This window comes from Macaca fascicularis, chromosome 18 (assembly GCF_037993035.2).
Source record: "Macaca fascicularis isolate 582-1 chromosome 18, T2T-MFA8v1.1".
In the NCBI taxonomy this organism is placed as follows: Eukaryota; Metazoa; Chordata; class Mammalia; order Primates; family Cercopithecidae; genus Macaca; species Macaca fascicularis.
In genome coordinates, this window is record NC_088392.1 from 22,149,477 (window position 1) to 22,172,646 (window position 23,170).

At 46.5% G+C, this 23,170-nt stretch overlaps 1 non-coding gene across 1 annotated transcript; it reads left to right on the top strand.

Annotated features, from left to right (window-relative positions):
• The first annotated feature begins 5,591 nt into the window (after positions 1 to 5,591).
• On the top strand, positions 5,592 to 5,724 carry LOC123570104 (U8 small nucleolar RNA). Its single transcript, XR_006694112.2, has one exon. It is a non-coding gene; the product is annotated as a U8 small nucleolar RNA (small nucleolar RNA).
• Positions 5,725 to 23,170: the final 17,446 nt, after the last annotated feature.

Genomic DNA, 23,170 nt, shown 5'->3' on the forward strand with positions numbered 1-23,170 from the left:
GTCACTGCAGCCTCGACCTCCTGGGCTCACGTAATACTCCTGCCTCACCCTCCCAGGAAGCTAGGACCACAGGTGAGCACCACCATGACTGGCTAATATTTTTGGATTTTTTGAAGAGACAGGGTTTTGCCATGTTGCCCAGGCTGGTTTCAAACTCCTGGGCTCAAGTGATCTGCCTGCCTTGGCCTCCTAAAGTGCTGGAATTACAGGCGGGAGCCACTGTGCCCAGCCTAGAAAAGATTTTCTATGGAAGTCTTTCTAGAATCTCGATGGTTGTGGGGGATAGTTTCAGAAGCAGGGAGGGCCTTTGAGGGCTGGGAGGGCATTTGTGCAGAAGAGAGGCGAAAGAACCGGGGGAAGTAAATTGAACAAGCCAGAAAGCCACGGTCTGGAGAGGATAATAAGTTATATTTTGAAACTAACCACATGAAAAACCAATAGATAACCCCCCAGCTTCATCAATCGTAAATTATTAAGATGAAAACCAGCAGTTGCTATATATTTAAATTACATTTGCTTTTGTTTTATTCTTTTGTTGTTTGCTTTTTCAACATAGAGGCAGAAGAAACATAGTTGCTTCAGTTTACAGTTAAGTTTCCCTTGCATCCACACCAGGCAGCATGGGTGGCCTTTCATGGGTTTCGTTTAGAAAGGAAATGAAATAGTACTCTTGGTCATAAAGGTTTTATTATTTTCCTGGGCTCTGCAGAGCAACTCAGCGAGGAAAGCCTGTGTCAATGCAGGAGGGCTTCAGATTACCAGCTAGACTTGTAACCTACATAAAAAAAAAAATTCTTTTCCTGGCTTTGAAATGTTCCTTTAGAACTCATGGAGTTTTTATTCTATAGATTAAAGAATGACGGACTATGAGACTTGGGATCAGCCAAGCCAATCCATTGCAGAAATCCATGGTATAGGAAGGCTGTCTGAAAATAGTCCTCCCACCTCCTTTTTCACCCTCCTTAGTTGTGCTGCAGGCATCTCTAGTATTGCCCACTGCCTTAAAAAAAAAAAAATTGTGGCCAGGCCTGGTGGCTCACACTTATAATCCCAGCGCTTTAAGAGGCCGAGGTGGGCAGATCATCTGAGGTGAGGAGTTTGAGACCAGCCTGGCCAACATGGCGAAACCCCTGTCTCTACTAAAAGTGCAAAAATTAGCTGGGCGTGGTGGTGCACGCTTGTAATCCCAGCTACTCGGGAGGCTGAGGCACAAGAATCGCTTGAACCTGGGAGGCGGAGGTTGCAGTGAGCTGAGATCACGCTACTGAACTCCAGCCTGGGCAACAGAGCAAGACTCCATCTCCAAAACAAAAACAAAAACAAAAAACAACTGAGAAACTCTGTACCCATCAAACGATAACTCCCCACTGTCTCCTACTCAAGTCCCTGGCAACCACCACTCTACTCTTTGATTCCATGAATTTGACTATTTTATCATAGATAACGCATACAAGTGGAATTGTGCACTCTTTATCTTTCTGTGTCTGGCTTATTTCACTTAGTGTCATGTCTTCCAGGTTCATCAGTGTTGGAGCATGTGTCGGAATTTCCTTCCTTTCTGAGGCTGAATGTTCCATTGTATGTACGCACTACATTTTGTTTATTCATTCATGAATGGAAGAAAAGAGGGGCACTTGAGTTGTCTCTGTCCTTTGGTTGTTGTGAGTAGCACTACTGTGAACACAGGTGTACAAAGATTGGCACACTACTTTTTGAACACTTGCTTAAAAAAAGATAGACACTGTCTGAAGACTGAAACATGTTCATAACTTTTCAGTTTCACAAGGGGCTTTTGAAAATATCTTTGTCCAGGTCTAATCTTAATCAAGATTTCTACCCATTTTATTTTTCTTTCTTTTTTTTTTTTTTTTTTTTTTTGAGACGGAGTCTCGCTGTGTCGCCCAGGCTGGAGTGCAGTGGCGCGATCTCGGCTCACTGCAAGCTCCGCCTCCCGGGTTCACGCCATTCTTCCGCCTCAGCCTCCGAGTAACTGGGACTACAGGCGCCCGCCACCACGCCCGGCTAGTTTTTTGTATTTTTAGTAGAGACGGGGTTTCACCATGTTAGCCAGGATGGTCTCGATCTCCTGACCTCGTGATCCACCCGCCTCGGCCTCCCAAAGTGCTGGGATTACAGGCTTGAGCCACCGCGCCCGGCCCATTTTATTTTTCTTTCATTCTTTCTTTCTTTTTTTTTTTTTTTGAGATGAAGTCTTGCTCTGTTGCCCAGGCTGGAGGGTAGTAGCGCAATCTTGGCTCACTGCAACCTCTGCCTCCCAGGTTCAAGTGATTCTCCTGCCTCAGCCTCCCAAGTAGTTGGGATTACAGGTGTGTGCCACCACGCCCGGCTACTTTTTTTGTATTTTTAGTAGAAACGGGGTTTCACCATGTTACCCAGGATGGTCTCAATCTCCTGACCTCGTGATCTACCCACTTCAGCCTCCCAAAGTGCAGGGATTACAGGCATGAGCCACTGCACCAGGCCCATTTTCTTTTGTTGAGACAGAGTCTCAATCTGTCATCCAGGCTGGAGTGCAGAGGCGCGATCTTGGCTCACTGCAACCTCTACCTCCTGGATTTGTGATTCTCATGAGTCAGCCTCCCTAGTAGCTGGGGTTATAGGCGTGTGCAACCAGGCCTGGCTAATTTTTTTGTATTCTTATTATAGACGGGCTTTCGCCAGGTTGGCCAGGTTGGTTTTGAACTCTTGACCTCATGCAATCCCCCCACCTTGGCCTCCCAAAGTGCTGGGATTACAGGCATGAACTATTGCACCCAGCCTCTACCCATTTTCATGAAGAGCAAAGTCATAGCTGTGATTAGCATCTCAATATAGCACTTCTATTTACTCAGATCCAAAATGCATGGTTATAAATTACTGAGTGATTTGCGGGGCAGCTATTGCAGTCTGGCCATCATATTTCTCAACTTCCGTTTCCCCTTGCTGATGTCAGACTCAGCCCCTGATCACAAGAGGTGGCACGTGGTGAAGCTAATGCAATCAGATTACTTTTCCTGGGAATTTGAATAAATCATTGGTTAGCAAGATCCCCAACAGAAGTTTCTTACAAGCCTCTGCCACTGTGGTTCCCAGACCTGTCCTGGTTCCTACTTTTAATTTTGTGAGCTTCTCAGTGTCATTGAAATAACCTTTTTTGGCTTATATTCATGAGTCAATTTCTATTGCTTTATATCAGAATTTCAACTGATACAATTCAAAGGCCGATGCTCGAATTTCTTCAAGAAATATAGGAGGCCGGGCACGGTGGCTCACGCCTATAATCCTAACACTTTGGGAGGCCGAGGCAGGTGGATCACTTGAGGTCAGGAGTTCAAGACCAGGCTGGCCAACATGGTGAAACACCGCCTCTACTAAAAATACAAAAATTAGCCTGGTAGGGTGGCACAGGCCTGTAATTCTAGCTCCCTGGAGGCTGAGGCAGGAGAATTGCTTGAACCCGGGAAGTGGAGGTTGCACTGAGCCAAGATCGCACCACTGCACTCCAGCAGCCTGGGCAACAGAGCAAGACTTTATCTCAAAAAAAAGAAAACACAAAAACACACAAATAAAACCACAAAAAAACAAAACAAATAAACAAACAAACAAAAAATATATATATATGAATATCTGGCCGGGCATGGTGCCTCATGCCTACAATCCTAGCACTTTGGGAGGCCGAGGAGGCGGGTGGATCACCTGAGGTCAGGAGTTCGAGACCAGCCTGGCCAATGTGGTGAAACCCCAGCTCTACTAAAAATATCAAAATTTGCCAGGCGTGGTGGCTCACGCCTGTAATCCCAGATACTCAGGAGGCTGAGGCTGAGGCCACTCAGGAGGCAACCTCTGCTACCTGCTTAAACTCGGGTAGCAGAGGTTGCAGTGAGCCGAGATCATGCCAGTTCACTCCAGCCTGGGTGAAAGAGTGAAACTCTGTCTAGAAAGAAAAAGAAAGAAGGAAGGGAGGAAGGGAGGGAGGGAGGGAGGGAGGGAGGGAGGGAGGGAGGATGGAAGGAAGGAAGGAAGGAAGGAAGGAAGGAAGGAAGGAAGGAAGGAAGGAAGGAAATAAATATCATAACACTCACTTGACATAAAAATGATCTATTTTATGTAGGTCCATTTCTCTCAGCACATCCTGACAGCTATTTTAAAAACATGTCATGCCAGAAGATCTGTTGGTTCCCTCTGTATCTCCATGTATCTGTCTTTGTGTTTGTCTGTTGTCTCTCTCTCAGAGGAGGAGGAGAAAGGAGAATTCAAGAAGGAAGCAGAAGAGATACATGTTATAGAGTGGAATCTTCAATTGTATAAAAATGTGGAAACGTCCAAAAGGTGTCTATTTTTGCTCCTAAAGCAAAATACTTTTTTGTACAAGAGTATGTTTCTTTTTATTTATTTATTTATTTATTTTTTCAGAGACAAGGTCTGGCTGTGTCACCTGTGTCACCCAGGCTGGAGTGCTGTGGTGTGATCATAACTCACTGCAGCCTCAAACTTCTGGGCTCAAGCAATCCTCCCAAGTAGCTGAGACTATAGGAATGAGCCACCACATCCAGCTAATTTTTAAAAACTTTTTATTTATTTATTTATTTTGTAGAGATGGGGTCTTTACACTCTACTGTGTCACCCAGGCTGATCTCGAACTGGGCTCAAGTGATCTTCCAGCCTTGGCCTCCCAAAGTGTTGGGATTACAGGCATGAGCAACTATGCCCATCTAAAGAGTGTGTTTCTAATTTAGTGCTTGATTTACTGTCTTCAGCTTCTTGCATAGCCTCAAAGTTAAGATTCACTTGAGGCCGGGGGAGATGGCTCATGCTTGTAATCCCAGCACTTTGGGAGGCCAAGACAGGCAGGTGACTTGAGGCCAGGAGTTTGAGACCAGCCTGGCCAACATGGTGAAACTCTGTCTATACTAAAATACAAAAATTAGCTCGGTGTGGAGACACGCACCTGTAATCCCAGCTACTCAGGAGGCTGGGGCATGAGAATTGCTTGAGCCTGGGAGGTGGAGGTTGCAATGAGCCGAGATCGTGCCACTGCTCTCCAGCCTGGGTGACAGAGCGAGACCCTGTCTCACACACACACACAAACAAATAAATATTCATTTGAGCTGGAAAGTTATTCTCATCAGAGGAATAATAATTGTGTTTTGCATTTTCCATTCTTAGCTTTTGTGTTTTCTTGAGGAGTCAGACATTCTCCATGGTCTCTAAAACTTCTCCTGTTTGAGCCAGAGCTCTGTGAGCTGCTTCTCTTAAAGAGCTGCTCGTGGATGATCTGCCACAAAGAGTTTTAACATGTGGTGTTGGTCTCTTTTCTCTGAACCACATCAAAGAGCACAGATTATTTCCTTTCTGAGAACAAAACTCTTTAACGACAAGAAAGAACAAGAAACCGAGCCGCCAACCAGCCCTATCAGGAAAGACACTGTAACCCTAACAATGACAAATGATCCACTTCTGCGATCTCTTGTCACTTTTTGAAATTTAAACCAAACAGTAATCATGTCCTCGAATATGTGTCTCTAAAACAAAATCGCACTTTTTCACTCTAAAAACTTTTTATAAACCCGGATTAATAATTTAATCCTATTAAATTAGTGGGATAATCCTTACCTGTTCCTCGTTTTGGAGGACAGGTAGAACATAATAACTGGAGTTTGCATGATCCGTGATTAATTTCTCTGTGTAACTGGGACTTGCAAACTCTGATTGTTCGTATCTGATTCGTCATGAAAAAAAAAATTAAACCTCATACGACAATTTAACAATGTCTACCAAATGTTTAGCATGAAAGATTTAGCAAAATTACAAGTAGTTAACAAAATAAATAGCAAACTTAGAAATATTTAGCAAAATTACAAGTGATATTATTTCACTCAGCAATGGTATTCGTAGGACTTTATCCAACAGCTATATATACATATGTGCAAAACAATAGATTTAAAAGGTGATTTGTTTCAGTATTTCTTGTGAGAGCAAAATATTGAAAACTATCAGGCCAGGTGTGGTGGCTCACGCCTGTAATCCCAGCACTTTGGGAGGCCGAGGTGGGAGGATCACAAGGTCAGGAGTTCAAGATCAGCCTTGCCAACATAGTGAAACCCCGTCTCTACTTAAAAAAAAAAAAAAAAATTAGCCGGGCATGGTGGTGCGTGCCTGTAGTCCCAGCTACTTGGGAGGTTGAGGCAGGAGAATCACTTGAACTTGGGAGGTAGTGGTTCCAGTGAGCTGAGATTGTGCCACTGCACTCCAGCTTGGGCAACAGAGTGAGACTTCATCTCAAAAAAAAAAAAAAAGAGAGAACTATCTGATGTCTATAAATGCCATCATACTCCATCACCTGGTGGAATACTATGCAGCTATTAAAAAGAGAGCACTCATATATTCCTATGCAAGGATCTAAAAGACATATTGTTTTAAAAACAAAAACAAAACAAAAATACAAGCTGCAGAATTGTTTATATGCAGTGGTTCTTGACTTTGATGCACATTAGAAATCACTAGGGAGGAACAAAGCTGTCAGGCTGGAGTGCAGTGGTGTGATCATAGTTCACTGCAGTGTCAAACTCCTGGACTCAAGCGATACTCCTACCTCAGCCTCTGGAGTAGCTGAAACTAAAGTGTGTACCACCATGCTCGGCTAATTTATTTATGTATTTATTTTGTAGAGAAGGAGTCCTGCTTTGTTGTCCAGGCTGGTCTGCCTCCCAAAATGCTGACATTACAGGTGTGAGCCACCATGCTCAGCCCTAAAAAGAAATTATTTTAAAATTATTTTTCAGGCAGACCCATCTTTCTGTTTAGCCTAGAAATGGAGCTAAATCATTCTCACTGTGAGAAATATAAGAAAGGCAATATTGCCGGGCGCGGTGGCTCAAGCCTGTAATCCCAGCACTTTGGGAGGCCGAGACAGGCGGATCACGAGGTCAGGAGATCGAGACCATCCTGGCTAACACGGTGAAACCCCATCTCTACTAAAAAATATAAAAAAACTAGCCGGGGCCGGGCGCGGTGGCTCAAGCCTGTAATCCCAGCACTTTGGGAGGCCGAGGCGGGCGGATCACAAGGTCAGGAGATCGAGACCACAGTGAAACCCCGTCTCTACTAAAAATACAAAAAATTAGCCGGGCGCGGTGGCAGGCTCCTGTAGTCCTAGCTACTCAGGAGGCTGAGGCAGGAGAATGGCGTGAACCCAGGAGGCGGAGCTTGCAGTGAGCCGAGATTGCGCCACTGCACTCCAGCCTGGGCAACAGCGTGAGACTCCGTCTCAAAAAAAAAAAAAAAAAAAAAAAAAAAACTAGCCGGGCGAGGTGGCAGGCGCCTGTAGTCCCAGCTACTCGGGAGGCTGAGGCAGGAGAATGGCATAAACCCGGGAGGCGGAGCTTGCAGTGAGCCGAGATCCGGCCACTGCACTACAGCCTGGGCGACAGAGCGAGACTCTGTCTCAAAAAAAAAAAAAAAGAAAGGCAATATTTCTTTTTTTTTTTTTTTTTTTTTTGAGACGGAGTCTCGCTCTGTTGCCCAGGCTGGAGTGCATTGGCACGATCTCCGCTCACTACAACCTCCGCCTCCCGGGTTCAAGCAATTCTCCTGCCTCAGCCTCCCGAGTAGCTGGGACTACAGGTGCCCGCCACCACGCCTGGCTAATTTTTGTATTTTTAGTAGAGACGGGGTTTCACCATTTTGATCAGGCTGGTCTTAAACTCCTGACCTTCTGATCTGCCCACCTCGGCCTCCCAAAGTGCTGGGATTACAGGTGTGAGTCACTGTGCTCAGCCAGAAAGGTAATACTTCTTTTTTTTTTTTTTTTTTTGAGACGGAGTCTCGCTCTGTCGCCCAGGCTGGAGTGCAGTGGCGCGATCTCGGCTCACTGCAAGCTCCGCCTCCCGGGTTCACGCCATTCTCCTGCCTCAGCCTCCCGAGTAGCTGGGACTACAGGCGCCCACAACCGCGCCCGGCTAATTTTTTTTTTGTATTTTTAGTAGAGACGGGGTTTCACTGTGGTCTCGATCTCCTGACCTTGTGATCCGCCCGTCTCGGCCTCCCAAAGTGCTGGGATTACAGGCGTGAGCCACCGCGCCCGGCCGGTAATACTTCTTATGAATTATTCAAAGTTAAAATACTTGTCCATTCATTCATCCATCCATCTGTATGCGTGCAATACAAAAGAGATGTGTACAGAATATTTTTACTTTTTTTTTTTTTTTTTTTTTGAGACGGAGTCTGGCTCTGTCGCCCAGGCTGGAGTACAGTGGCCGGATCTCAGCTCACTGCAAGCTCCACCTCCTGGGTTTACGCCATTCTCCTGCCTCAGCCTCCTGAGTAGCTGGGACTACAAGCGCCCACCACCTCGCCCAGCTAGTTTTTTGTATTTTTAGTAGAGACGGGGTTTCACCGTGTTAGCCAGGATGGTCTCGATCTCCTGACCTCGTGATCCGCCCATCTCGGCCTCCCAAAGTACTTATTTTTTTTTTTTGAGACAGGGTCCCGCTCTGTTGCCAGGTTGGAGTGCAGTGGCACTATCTAGGCTCACTGCAGCCTCTGTCTCCTGGGTTTAAGTGCTTCTCCTGCCTCAGCCTCCCCAGTAGCTGGGACTACGGGCACCTACCACCACGCCCAGCTAATATTTGTATTTTTTTTCTTTTTTTTTTGAGATGGAGTCTCGCGCTGTCACCCAGGCTGGAGTGCAGTGGCACGATCTTGGCTCACTGCAAGCTCTGCCTCCCAGGTTCATGCCATTCTCCTGCCTCAGCCTCCCGAGTAGCTGGGACTACAGGTACCCACCACCATGCCTGGCTAATTTTTTGTAATTTTAGTAGAGACGGGGTTTCACCATGTTGGCCAGGATGGTCTCGATCTCCTGACCTCGTGATCTGCCCGCCTCGGCCCCCCAAAGTGCTGGGATTACAGGCGTGAGCCACCGTGCCTGGCCAATTTTTGTATTTTTAAATTAGAGACAGGGTTTTGCCATTTTGGTCTGGCTGAACTTGAACTCCTGGCCTCAAGTGATCCACCAGCCTCGGCCTCCCAATGTGCTGGGATTGATTACAGGCGTGAGCCACTGGACGTGGCCTCATTTTACTTTCTTAAATACTTGGAATTCCCTGCACCAAGAAGATGAAAAAGTGAAAAACTCACGGATGGGAAATTTCAAACTTCCTGACACCTTATGTTTTCCTTCCAGAGACAGGTACAAGAGGGTGTGACTGTGGGAAGGGACACACCAATAATAGGAAAGGGGCCCAGGTTGTTTCTTCTGTGAAGATACCGGTCTGTGGCCTGTTAAGAATGGCGGCGCAGCAGGAGGTGAGCAGCTGCTGAGCCATCATTACCGCCTGAGCTTCGCCTCCTGTCAGATCAGTGGCAGCATTAGGTTCTCACAGGAACAGGAATCCTATTGTGAATGCGCATGTGAAGGATCTAGGTTGCGTGCTCTGTATGGGAATCTATTGCCTGATGATCTGAGGTGGAGCAGTTTCATCTTCCCCGTCCCTGGTCCATGGAAAAATTGTCTTCCATGAAACCAGTCCCTGGTCCCAAAAAGTGTGGGGACTGCTGCCCTAATTCACCCACGAGAGTTTCACATGCTGACAAGATCTCTGTGTTCATGAATATGAATTAGATTAAATTTATCATTGGCTCCAATACAATTTCCTCTTCTCTCTCTGTTTGGTAACCCCCAATTCAGGTGCATCTGCAATGCATTCTCAACAATTCTTTTCAATTTAGTAAATTGATGGCTGAGTGTCTCCCCATTCAAGGTGCCGTGCTAGACACTGGGACAGAAAACTAAATAAAGACTTGATCTTGTAGCAGAAGAGCCAGCCAGGTAGGTATCTAGAATTCAGTGTGTTGACTATGACAGTGTAAGTGCCTATGCTGCCACAGCCTCCTTCTGAGCAAACAGTCAGTTGGTTTCTTATGCAAAGGTCATCCAACGTAGAAACAAATACGCCGAATCTCCTGAGGAGACAGATTAATTTAGGCTAGAGGTCAGTGTGGGACCAACCAAGGTGGCGTCGGAATTCATTTGGACTTGAGGAGTGTACAGTTTCATAAGGCAGAGAAACATATGCTACAAAGAATGAGGAATATTTGTGAGGATTTGGAGCTGTGCCATTCCTTAAAGAGTATTAAAGTCATGAAAAAAAGGCTGGGCGTGGTGGCTCATGCCTGTAATCCCAGCACTTTGGGAGGCCGAGGCGATCACGAGGTTTAGGAGTTCGAGACCAGCCTGACCAATGTGATGAAACCCTGTCTCTACTAAAAATACAAAAAAAAAAAAAAAAAAAAAACCCACCAAAAATAGCCGGCGTGGTGGCATGTACCTGTAATGCCAGCTACTTGGGAGGCTGAGACAGGAGAATCCTTTGAATCCGGGAGGCAGAGGTTGTAGTGAGCAGAGATTGCGCCATTGCACTCCAGCCTGGGCAACAAGAGCGAAACTCTGTTTCAGAAAAAAAGAAGACTATGATTATCACACATGGGGTTAGGGATGGGGTTGCAGATGAGGTAAACTGGAGGTAGATTGGGGTCGGATTGGGAGGTGAATTTCTGCCTATTCTGATGAAGAGTTATCAGTGCTTTGCAGACATGGCAGTGGCATTACAGATGTGTTTTGGAAGAAAATTCAGGAACAGGGAAGGGTTGTAGTTTGTAGCTATCAGATGCAATGAGGCAGTTAAAAGCTAGACAATTTAGGCCAGTCGCGGTGGCTCATATCTGTAATCCCAGCACTTCAGGAGGCTGGGGTGGTCAGAGTGCTTGAGTTCTGGAGTTCAGAATTAGCCTGGGCAACACTGTGAAACCCTGTCTCTACTAAAAAAGTACAAAAATTAGCCGGGCATAGTGGCACACATTTGTAGTCCCAGCTACTTGGGAGGCTGAGGTGGGAGGATCACTTGAGCCTGGGAGGCAGAGGTTGCAGTGAGCCGAGATCATGCCACTGCACTCCAGCCTGGATGACAGAGTGAGATCCTGTTTAAAAAAAAAAAAAAAAAAAGAATGACCTTCCCTTTTAAGGCTGAACTCTATTCCTCCATTCCACTGTATACATGTTCCACATTGTGTTTCTCCATTCCTCTATCAGTGGACACCTAAGTTGCTTCCACAGTTTAGCTGTTAGAAATGTGAAGGTACAAAGTATCTGTTTGAGTCCCTGTATTAGTCCATTTTCACACTGCTATAAAGATACTGCCTGATGGCCGGGCGCGGTGGCTCAAGCCTGTAATCCCAGCACTTTGGGAGGCCCAGACGGGTGGATCACGAGGTCAGGAGATTGAGACCATCCTGGCTAACCTGGTGAAACCTCGTCTCTACTAAAAAAATACAAAAAACTAGCCGGGAGAGGTGGTGGGCGCCTGTAGTCCCAGCTACTCGGGAGGCTGAGGCAGGAGAATGGCGGGAACCTGGGAGGCGGAGCTTGCAGTGAGCTGAGATCAGGCCACTGCACTCCACCCTGGGCCACAGAGCCAGACTCCGTCTCAAAAAAAAAAAAAAAAAAAAAAAAAAAAGATACTGCCTGATACATTAACCTGAGACTGGGTAATCTGTAAACAAAAGAGGCTTAATTGACTCACAGTTCCCCATAGCTGGGGAAGCCTCAGGAAACTTACGATCATAGTGAAGGCAAAGGGGAAGCAGGCACCTTCTTCACAAGGCGGCAGGAGTGTGAGCCAAGGGAAAGCCCCTTATAAAACCATTCAATCTTGTGAGAACTTACTATTATGAGAACAACATGGGGGAAACCGATCCCATGATCCAATCACCTCCTACCAGGTCCCTCCCTGGACATGTAGGGATTACAATTCAAGGTGAGATTTGGGTGGGGACCCAGATCCATACCATATCAGTGCCTGCTTTCATTTCTTTTGGGGACATACCCCGAAGCATAATTGCTAGATCATATGGTAATTCTAGGGTTAAGTGTTTGAGGAACGGCATTACTGTTTTCTACAGGATTGGCGCCATTTTACCTTCCCACCAGCAATGTACAAGGATTCCAATTTCCCAACATCCTCACCAATTGTTATTTTCTGTTCTGTTTATTTGGATATTAGCCATCCTAATGAGTGACAGCGAAATTTTACTGACATGAACGAACTCATTCTCCAGTGATACCCAAGAAAATAACGGGGACCATTCTGCACTTGGCCGAAGTGAGCATTTTCTTATCTGGAGAGGAGTAGCCCGGGGCCCTCCACTGGAGATAGGGTGGGTGCCCTCCACTCCATCTTCCCTTCTTGGAAACTTGCAGAATTTCTTGTGTTATTCTTGGGAGTGTGATGTGTATAAATAGAATGGGAGGAGGGAAAAAGAAAAGGTTGAGAGCCAGTTCAGAAAGATGCTTGTCATATATTTGGTTGATCTTACTTTTTCAAACTTGTACAGCTTGATGGCTGTGAGCAAATATTTCCACTAGGAATCTGTTGACATTTCCACCATTCTTCTCTTCTTTTTCTGTTCTGTTTTTTTGTTTTTTTCTGCCTAGTCTTTCAGTGTCAATCTTGTGTTAATTTCAGTATGCATTCTGTCCTTGTGCATAAATTAGGTATGGTTTTCTGCTCTTTATTTGAAATTGCCTATTTCTTTTTTTTTTTTTTTTTTTTTTGAGACGGAGTCTCGCGCTGTGTCACCCAGGCTGGAGTGCAGTGGCACGATCTCGGCTCACTGCAAGCTCTGCCTCCCAGGTTCACGCCATTCTCCTGCCTCAGCTTCCGAGTAGCTGGGACTACAGGCGCCCGCCACCACGCCTGGCTAGTTTTTTTGTATTTTTAGTAGAGACGGGGTTTCACCATGTTAGCCAGGATGGTCTCGATCTCCTGACCTCGTGATCCACCCGCCTCGGCCTCCCAAAGTGCTGGGATTACAGGCTTGAGCCACCGCGCCCGGCCGAAATTGCCTATTTCTATTGTAAATTACACCAATCATAATTTCCAGTTTACTGCTTTTCTCCAGACATTTTTGCTTTTATTACAAATTCATAAATTGAAAGTCAACTGCTCTCACTCCCAAAGATTAAAAAGATAAAAGCCTGCAATTTGGTGGACACCAATCATCAAATATGCATGTTACACTGAAGAACTGGCTTTGCAATGCTGCAATCCTACTCTTGGGTTGGTGAGGAAGAATGCACGGTTATAGGGGATCCCGAGCTCTCAGTATCTCAGTAGTGCCAGTACAGCTGGGAATCCAAGGCAAAATGTGAACACAGGCATCACGAGGCAGAATTCGAGTTGTGCAGTAATCAGCCAGATGATCTGCAACACACAGATGCTAGCTTTTTTTTTAGATAACCACCAAAATAGAAACACAAAGTTTACACTCAAAGAACACTCAGGGCCCTTAGTGGAGAAATAGCTGCATTGTGCCAGTTATGAATTCTGTTGTTTTTGGTGGTCACAATTTACCGTAGTTGAGCTTAACCATAATTTCACTTTCTACCGTTTCAGTTACCTTCGGTCAATTAAGGTCCAAAAATATTAAATGGAAAATTCCAGAAATAAACAATTCATAAGTTTTAAGTTGCACCTGCCATTCTGAGTAGTGTGATGAAGTCTCGCACCTGCGATGGGATTCCTCCCTTTGTCCAGCATCTCCATGTCATAGATGTCCCCACTCATGAGTCACCTCAGAGCCTTCTCAGTTATCAGATCAGCTGTCTATGGATTTCAGTGCTTGGGTTCAAGTCACTCTTATTTCACTTCATCATGGCCCCAGTGCGCAAGAATACTGATGCTGGCCGGGCGCGGTGGCTCACACCTGTGATCCCAGAACTCTGGGAGGCCGAGGTGGGTGGATCACCTGAGGCCAGGAGTTCAAGACAAGCCTGGCCAACATGGTGAAATCCCGTCTCTACTAAAAATAAAAAAATTAGCCAGGGATGGTGGTGCATGCCTGTAATCCCAGCTAGTTGGGAGGCTGAGGTAAGAGGATCACTTGAGCCCAGAAGACGGAGGTTGCTGTGAGCTGAGATTGCGCCGCTGCACTCCAGCCTGGGACGAGAGAGTGAGTCCCGGTCTCGAAAAAAAAAAAAAGAATAGCGATGGTGGAAATTTGGATATGCCAAACAGAAGTTGTAAAGTGCTTGTTTAAGTGAAAAGGTGAAAGTTCTCGACTTAACAAGGAAAAAAAAAAGCCGGTGCTGAGGTTGCTAAGATCAAGAGTGAGAACGAATCTTATATCCATGAAATTATGAAGAAGCAAAAAGAAAGTCATGCTAGTTTTGCTGTTGCACCTCAAACTGCAGAAGTTATGGCCACGTTGCTTGATAAATGTTTACTTAAGATTTTAAAAAGGCATTAAAATTGTGGGTAGAAGATATGAACTCAAACATTTCTTTTTTTTTTTTTTTGAGATGGAGTGTTACTGTTTCCCAGGCTGAAGTGCAGTGGCACAATCTTGGCTCACTGCAGCCTCTGCCTCTGGGTTCAAGCAATTCTTCCACCTCAGCCTCCTGAATAGCTGGGATTACAGGCACCCACCACCATGGCCGGCTGACTTTTTTGTTTTTTATAGTAGAGATGGGGTTTCCCCATGTTGGCCAGACTAGTCTCGAGCTCCTGACCTCAGGTGATCCACCCACCTTGGCCTCACAAAATGCTGGGATTACTGGTGTGAGCCACTGCACCTGGCTGCAACCTCATGAAAAAAAAAAAAATATATATATATATATTTTTTTACTATTTATAATATTTTTTAAAAATTATGGTTTTTGGGGCCGGGCGCGGTGGCTCACGCCTGTAATCCCAGCACTTTGGGAGGCCAAGGCGGGCGGATCACAAGGTCAGGAGATCGAGACCACGGTGAAACCCCGTCTCTACTAAAAATACAAAAAATTAGCCGGGCGCGGTTATGGGCGCCTGTAGTCCCAGCTACTCGGGAGGCTGAGGCAGGAGAATGGCGTGAACCCGGAAGGCGGAGCTTGCAGTGAGCCGAGATCGCGCCACTGCACTCCAGCCTGGGCGACAGAGCGAGACTCCGTCTCAAAAAAAAAAAAAAAAAAAAAATTATGGTTTTTGGTCAGCCGTGGTGGCTCACGCCTGTAATCCCAGCACTTTGGGAGGCCGAGGCAGGCGGATCATCTGAGGTCAGGAGTTCAAGACAAGCCTGACCAACATGGAGAAAGCCCATCTCTACTACAAATACAAAATTAGCTGGGCGTGGTAGGAGGTGCCTGTAATCCCAGCTACTAGGGAGGCTGAGGCAGGAAAAATTGCTTGAACCCAGGAGGTGGAGGTTGTGGTGAGCCAAGATTGCGCCATTACACTCCAGCCTGAGAAACAAGAGCAAAACTCTGTCTCAAAAAAAAAAAAAAAAAAAGAAAAAATCATGGTTTTTGGCTGGGTGTGGTGGCTCACGCCTGTAATCCCAGCACTTTGGGAGGCCGATGCAGGTGGATCACGAGGTCAGGAGTTCAAGACCACCCTGGCCAACATGCTGAAATCCCATTGCTACTAAAAATACAAAAATTAGCTGGGTGTAGTGACATGTGCCTGTAATCCCAGGTACTCGGGAGGCTGAGGCACGAGAATCGTTTGAACCCAGGAGGTGGAGGTTGCAGTGAGCCAAGATCGTGCCACTGCACGATCTCGCCCAGGCTGGCGAGAAACGTGTATATATATATATGTTTTTATTTTTCCACTTTTGTCTCCGTAGTATCAAATATGTTTCTACTGATGGCAATCAGGTTTGGTACCATCTGTGGTTCAGGCCTCCACTGGTGGTTTTGCAGTGTACCCCCTGCAAATAATGGGGGACCACGATCCTCTCCTGCTCATGTTTGGATTAAGTTAATGCTTTAAAATTATGAAATCTGGTCAGGCACAGTGGCTCACACCTGTAATCTCAGCACTTTGGGAGGCTGAGGTGGGCAGATCACAAGGTCAGGAGTCCCAGACCAGCCTGACCAACATGGTGAAACCCCGTCTCCACTAAAAATACAAAAATTAGCCAGGCATGGTGGTGTGCACCTGTAATCCTAGCTTCGTGGGAGGCTGAGGCAGGAGAATTGCTTGAACCCAGAAGGTGGAGGTTGCAATGAACCAAGATCGCACCACTGTACTCCAGCCTGGGCAACACAGCGAGACTCTGTCTCTGAAAAATAAAAATAAATAAATAAATAAATAAAATTATGAAATCTGCAGTGGGGACCGGGTGCGGTGTCTCAAGCCTGTAATCCCAGCACTTTGGGAGGCCGAGATGGGCGGATCACGAGGTCAGGAGATCGAGACCATCCTGGCTAACACGGTGAAACCCCGTCTCTACTAAAAAATACAAAAAACTAGCTGGGCGAGGTGGCAGGCACCTGTAGTCCTAGCTACTCGGGAGGCTGAGGCAGGAGAATGGCGTGAACCCGGGAGGCGGAGCTTGCAGTGAGCTGAGATCCCGCCACTGCACTCCAGCCCGGGCGACAGAGCGAGACTCCGTCTCAAAAAAAAAAAAAAAAAAAAAAGAAATCTGCAGTGGGGCCAGGTGTGGTGGCTCACCCAAGGAAGGGTGGACCAGGGCGTAAATTGTTAGAAAACTCACTTGAGGCCGGGCGCGGTGGCTCAAGCCTGTAATCCCAGCACTTTGGGAGGCCGAGACGGGCGGATCACAAGGTCAGGAGATCGAGACCATGCTGGCTAACATGGTGAAACCCCGTCTCTACTAAAAATACAAAAAAACTAGCCGGGCGAGGTGGCGGGCGCCTGTAGTCCCAGCTACTCGGGAGGCTGAGGCAGGAGAATGGCGTAAACCCGGGAGGCGGAGCTTGCAGTGAGCTGAGATCCGGCCACTGCACTCCAGCCTGGGCGACAGAGCGAGACTCCGTCTCAAAAAAAAAAAAAAAAAAAAAAAGAAAACTCACTTGAAATGGGAGGTGTGAAAGTAAATATTTGCAAACATAGATGATATTCCACAGTAGCCTGAATGGAGAGTGACATTTGGTCACAAAGAATCCTGGATTGCCTGGGGTGGAGACTATAAACATGACTAATAGATAAATGTGTCTATTATTTCACCATGTTTTGGCAGAAGCAGCCTCAAAAGAAAATCTATTATAAGGCTATCAAGCTTCATTAATACAACTGACTGTTTTCAGAATAGGCCCATTTTCCCAGCTACTTAGCAAGATGAGGGAGGAGGGTCCTTTGAGCACAGGAGTTCGAAGCCACCCTGGGCAACATAATGAGACTCCCATCTTTAAAAAAGAAAAAAAAAAAAAAAAAAAAAACCCCGGCTCATTAAAAAAAAAATTGCCAAACTGCATACTCATCATCTTCTGCTAACAAGGCACCAGGAAATCTCTGGAATAAAAACTGATATAAATAACTCTCAGTTAATTTAAAATCCCACATGGGTTCTCTGCTTGCATCCTGACTTTTCCTCATTTTGCTACTGGCTTCTGTCACTGGATTTTCAGGGAGTGGTAAGGAAACAAGGGAAGACCAAAAGTTCTATTTTAGCTTCTTGGTAGAGGGTTTTGAGAAAGAACTTGTCAAGTAATTTTGAAAAGTGGTTTTAGGATGATCTGTGGGTTTTAATGAGCCCAGCAATGGATGTTGAGACAAGGGTATAATAATAACAAAGAGAATTAAGTGCCGGCCCGTGGTTCACGCCTGTAATCCCAGCACTTTGTGAGGCTGAGGCGGGCAGATCAACGAGGTCAGGAGTTCAAGACCAGCCTGACCAACATGGTGAAACCCCATCTCTACTAAAAATACAAAAATTAGCTGGGCCTGGTGGCAGGTGCCTGTAATCCCAGCTACGCAGGAGGTGAGGCAGGAGAATTGCTTGAACCAGAACGCAGAGGTTGCAGTGAGCCGAAATTGCACCACTGCACTCCAGCCTGGGCGACAGAGTAAGACTCCGTCTCAAAAAAAAGAAAAAAAAAAGAGAATTAAGCAATCTAGCCTAAGAAACAGTATATCTAAATAATCACACTGGGATTTTTTTTTTTTTTAATTTAATATATTTTTTATACTTAAAAAAAAAGTACAGGCTGGATTTCACTACGTTGGCCAGGCTGGTCTCAAACTCCTGACCTCAAGTGATCCACCTGCCTCTGCCTCCCAAAGTGCTGGGATTACAGGATCGAGCCATCATGCCCTACCTGTTTTATTTGTTTCTAGAGATGCAGGTCTCACTACCCTGCCCAGGCTGAACTCAAACCTCTGGGCTCGAGGGATCCTCCTACCTCAGCTTCCTGAGCTGGGATTGTAGGTGAGTGCCACCACCCCAGGCCAGGATTTGATTTTAATTCCAATTCTAAAATCCTTTCTCTGCCTGGAGGTACTTGCCTCATGGCCATTAGGAAACTGCTTCTTAGGCCAGGCACAGTGGCTCACGCCTGTAATCCCAGCACTTTGGGAGGCTGAGGCGGGTGGATCACGAGGACACGAGTTCAAGACCAGCCTGGCCAAGATGATGAAACCTCTTCTCTACTAAAAATACAAAAATTATCCAGGCGCAGTGGCAGATGCCTGTAATCCCAGCTACTCGGGAGGCTGAGGCAGGAGAATTGCTTGAACCTAGGTGGCAGAGGTTGCAGTGAGCCGAGACACACCACTGTACTCCAGCCTGGTAACAGACTGAGACTCCGTCTCGGGAAAAAAAAAAAAAAGGAAACTGCTTCTCTGAGCAGGCCTTGAATGTTTTCTGGCCTTCAACAGGCCCCTAGTGCCGGGAGTGGTGGCTCACGCCTGTAATCCCAAAACTTTGGGAGGCTGAGGCAGGCGGATCCCTTGAGGTCAGGAGTTGGAGACCAGCCTGGCCAACATGGTGAAACCCTGTCTCTATTAAAAATACAAAAATTGCAGGCGCCTGTAATCCTAGCTACTCGAAGGCTGAGGTGAGAGAATTGCTTGAACCCGGGAGGCAGAGGTTGCAGTGAGCTGAGATGGGACCACTGCACACCAGACTGGGCAACAGAGTGAAACACTGTCTCAAAAATAAGTAAATAAATAAAATAAACCTCTTTCCTTTATAAATTACCCGGTCTTGAGTATGTCTTCATGAGTAGCATGAGAATGGACTAATACACCATATATCCAGCAATTTTACTTCCAGGTATATAATCCAAAAGAAATGAAAGTGGGAACTCAGATTTGTGTATAGCCAAGCATCCACTGATAGATTAACAGATAAACAAAATATTATGGAATATTATTCCATATGACGGAATATTATTCTGCCTGAAAAAAGAAAATTCTGCCAAATGCTTCCACATAGATGAACCTTGAGGACTTTATGCTAAGTGAAATAAGCCAGTCGCAAAAAGACAAATACTGTATGGTTCCATTTATATGAGGTACCAAAAATACACAGTTTTGGACACAGCCAAACCATATAGTATGGTAATTCAATTTTTGAAGAACCACCATATCATCTGAAAACAATCCTTTTATCTTTTCTTTACCCAGCTGTTTCCCATCCTTTAAAGTCCTGATCTAGTCCAGGAAGTCCTCGATCTCCTCTACTCTTTCTACTTGTATGTTTTGTACCTTGCAATTTGGCAGCTGACTAAATGCTCCCCTGTATTACATACATACATACATACATATATATATATATATATATATATATATATTTTTTTTTTTTTTTTTTTTTTTTTTTTTTGGAGACAGAGTCTTGCTCTGTCGCCCAGGCCAGAGTGCAATGGCACGATCTCAGCTCACTGCAACCTCTGCCTCCCAGGTTCAAGAGATTCTCCTGCCTCAGCCTCCCAAGTAGCTGGGATTATAGGCGCCCACCACACCCAGCTAATTTTTTTGTATTTTTAGTAGACATGGGGTTTCACTATGTTGGCCAGGCTGGTCTTGAACTCCTGACTTCAGGTGATCTGCCCACCTCAGCCTCCCAAAGTGCTGGAATTACAGGCGTGAGCCACTGTGCCCGGCCTGCTCCCCTGTATTATCTAGTCTTGCTTCTGCTATGTGTCTTGGATTCAATTGTAAACTGCCTGTAAGCACGTGAGTCTTGCCCAGGACTCCTATTCCCCCGCTGCATGTAGCTCAGAGAAGTCTACACTGCAGGACATCAGATACCAGGAAAAACCACTGATTGTCTGAAGTATCATTAGCAGGAGGTGCAAGACCATAAGTAGTCATCTCTTCCATTTTAAGGCGTTTGACAGACAGCAAAGCTAGTCAGGAATAGAACTCAGGAGAAGCTCCCGTATGAAGTAGGAGGTGCAGAGGGTAGGAGTTGAGATAAAGGGAGTTGGGCTGGCACCGACTACTGATTAAATAACACTGAGTTTTCATCTTGGCTGTAGTGCCTACTAGTGTGGCTTTGTGGCCCTGGACAAACTATTTAACTTCCTGAAGTCATAGTGTCACTGTAGGTAGCTAGTCAGGCATGAGCAGGGCAGAGAGTGCGGCCCACCCACCCACCCACACACCAGGAATGTCAGGCAACCATCAGGTGATGGTCAGGCGGTTGTTAACCCTCTCTCTAAAATAATAATTGGTCCCAGCCAGCACCAGGGAAAGGCAGTCTCCCAGTAAACAGAAATACCTAAAGCTGGTGATCGGCAGCTTCCCGATAAGATCTCAGGAGTCCAACGAGTGGGCCCGAGCATGCGCATTAAGAAGCAAAATAGTAGGCCTGGCTCGGTGGCTCAGGCCTATAATCCCAGCACTTGGGAGGCTGAGGTGGGGAGGATCGCCTAAGGTCAGGAATTTGAGACCAGCCTGGCCAACATGGTGAAACCCCATCTCTACTAAAAATACAAAAATACAAAAATTAGCAGGGCATGGTGGCACGTGCCTCTAATCCCAGCTACTCAGGAGGCTAAGGCAGAGAATGGCTTGAACCCGGGAGGCGGAGGTTGGGGTGAGCCAAGATTGTGCCACTGCACTCCAGCCTGGGCAACAGAGCGAGACTCTGTCTCAAAAAAAAAAAAAAAAAAAAAAAAAAAAAAGCAGCAAAATGGTGGTAGAGTTTAACTGGTATATGACCTTCTAGGAACATTTAACTGGTAAGAGTAGAACGCCTCAAGTGAGCATGCGTACAACTCTAGTAAACACACACTGCGCATGCTCCCTTCCCAAGCGCTAGCTGGCCACTGCGCATGTGGACAGCCCACCCCAAGGGAAGAACACAGGAGCGGGGATGCAAGACCCCGGAAGTACGCCAATGTATAGAACCCCAAGTCAAAAAGTCAAACCGCACGCTTGATCTCTGAAGTTGCCCACTTGGCCCTCTTCCAAGTGTACTTTCCTTCCTTTCATTCCTGCTCTAAAGTTTTTTAATAAACTTTCTCTCCCGCTCTAAAACTTGCTTGGGTCTCTCCTCTGCCTCATGCCTCTCAGTCGAATTCTTTTGTCTGAGGAGGCAAGAATTGAGGTTGCTGGCCGGGCGCGGTGGCTCAAGCCTGTAATCCCAGCACTTTGGGAGGCCGAGGCGGGTGGATCACGAGGTCAGGAAATCGAGACTATCCTGGCTAACATGGTGAAACCCCGTCTCTACTAAAAATACAAAAAACTAGCCGGGCGTGGTGGCGGGCGCCTGTAGTCTCAGCTACTTGGGAGGCTGAGGCGGGAGAATGGCGTGAACCCGGGAGGCGGAGCTTGCAGTGAGCCGAGATCACGCCACTGCACTCCAGCCTGGGAGACACAGCGAGACTCCGTCTCAAAAAAAAAAAAAAAAAAAAAAAAGAATTGAGGTTGCTGCAGACCCGTAGGGATTCACCACCCATAACAGTAGTTGCCCATCGGCAAAATGAGCGTGACAAAACGTCCACTTCCCAAGCTCTTGATGAAGATAACTTGGATAGTGTTCACAGAAGATGTTGGTCGTCTGCCCTTCTCCTTCAAAGCCTCCTTTGTCTCTCAGTGTTCTGGATTGAATTGGTAATCATAGGTTTTGGTTTTCTTCTGTTTCTCACTTTCTGGGAGTGTGAGATTGGAGTTGTGTTTTAAGATGTAGGTTTTATTATTATTCAGGTATGGTGAGGCCAACAGATCAGGAGGTGACTACCATTGAAAAGATAGCTTTTATACGCAGAGTTCCTTAGAAACAGGAGCCTCAGGAGCCTATCAGGTAACACGAGGTCGGTCAGGAGGCAGAAAGGGCCAGGGGAAAGCAAGGGTGAGAACCTCTACTGTGGTTTTCACAGGAGGGACTGGGCATGGCAGGGTCAACAGGGAAGGCAGGTTTAGGATTGGCCAGTTGGAATAATTTCTGCAGGCTCTGAGGTTTAGAGGGTGTCTTGAGTCATCTGGTATCTGGTCCTGGGATGATTGGGGCAGAATAATTTTGCCCCCTGGAGTGTAAGAGCCAGGTAAAGAAGGTGGCTTGGAGTATGGCATCTGGATCCGTTAGTTTGTATATGAAAGTCCCACGACCAGGGGACGAGTTTGCTGTCTCTAAAAATTGGCTAACCCTGGGAAGGGCAGTCTCTTCCAAGTCAGTGAGCCCCCAGATACTAGAGCATCAAGAATATAGAAAATAGGCCGGGCACAGTGACTCACGCCTGTAATCCCAGCACTTTGGGAGGCTGAGGTGGGCGGATCACAAGATCAGGAGGTTGAAACCATCTTGGTTAACACAGTGAAATCCTGTATCTACTAAAAATACAAAAAATTCTGGGCATGGTGGCAGGCGCCTGTAGTCCCAGCTACTCAGGAGACGGACGCAGGAGAATGGCGTGAACCTAGAAGGCAGAGCTTGCAGTGAACTGAGATCGGGCCACTGCATTCCAGCCTGGGTTACAAAGCGAGACTCTGTCTCAAAAAAAAAAGAAAGTGGCCGGGCGCGGTGGCTCAAGCCTGTAATCCCAGCACTTTGGGAGGCCGAGACGGGTGGATCACGAGGTCAGGAGATCGAGACCATCCTGGCTAACACGGTGAAACCCCGTCTCTACTAAGAAATACAAAAAAAACTAGCCGGGCGAGGTGGCGGGCGCCTGTAGTCCCAGCTACTCGGGAGGCTGAGGCCGGAGAATGGCGTGAACCCGGGAGGCGGAGCTTGCAGTGAGCTGAGATCCGGCCACTGCACTCCAGCCTGGGCTACAGAGCGAGACTCCGTCTCAAAAAAAAAAAAAAAAAAAAAAAAAAAAGAAAGAAAGTAGAAAAAAGAAAGAAAATAATAAAATTGGCCAGGTGTGATGGCTCACGCCTATAATCCCAGCACTTTGGGAGGCCGAAGTGGGTGGATTACCTGAGGTTGGGAGTTCGAGAGCAGC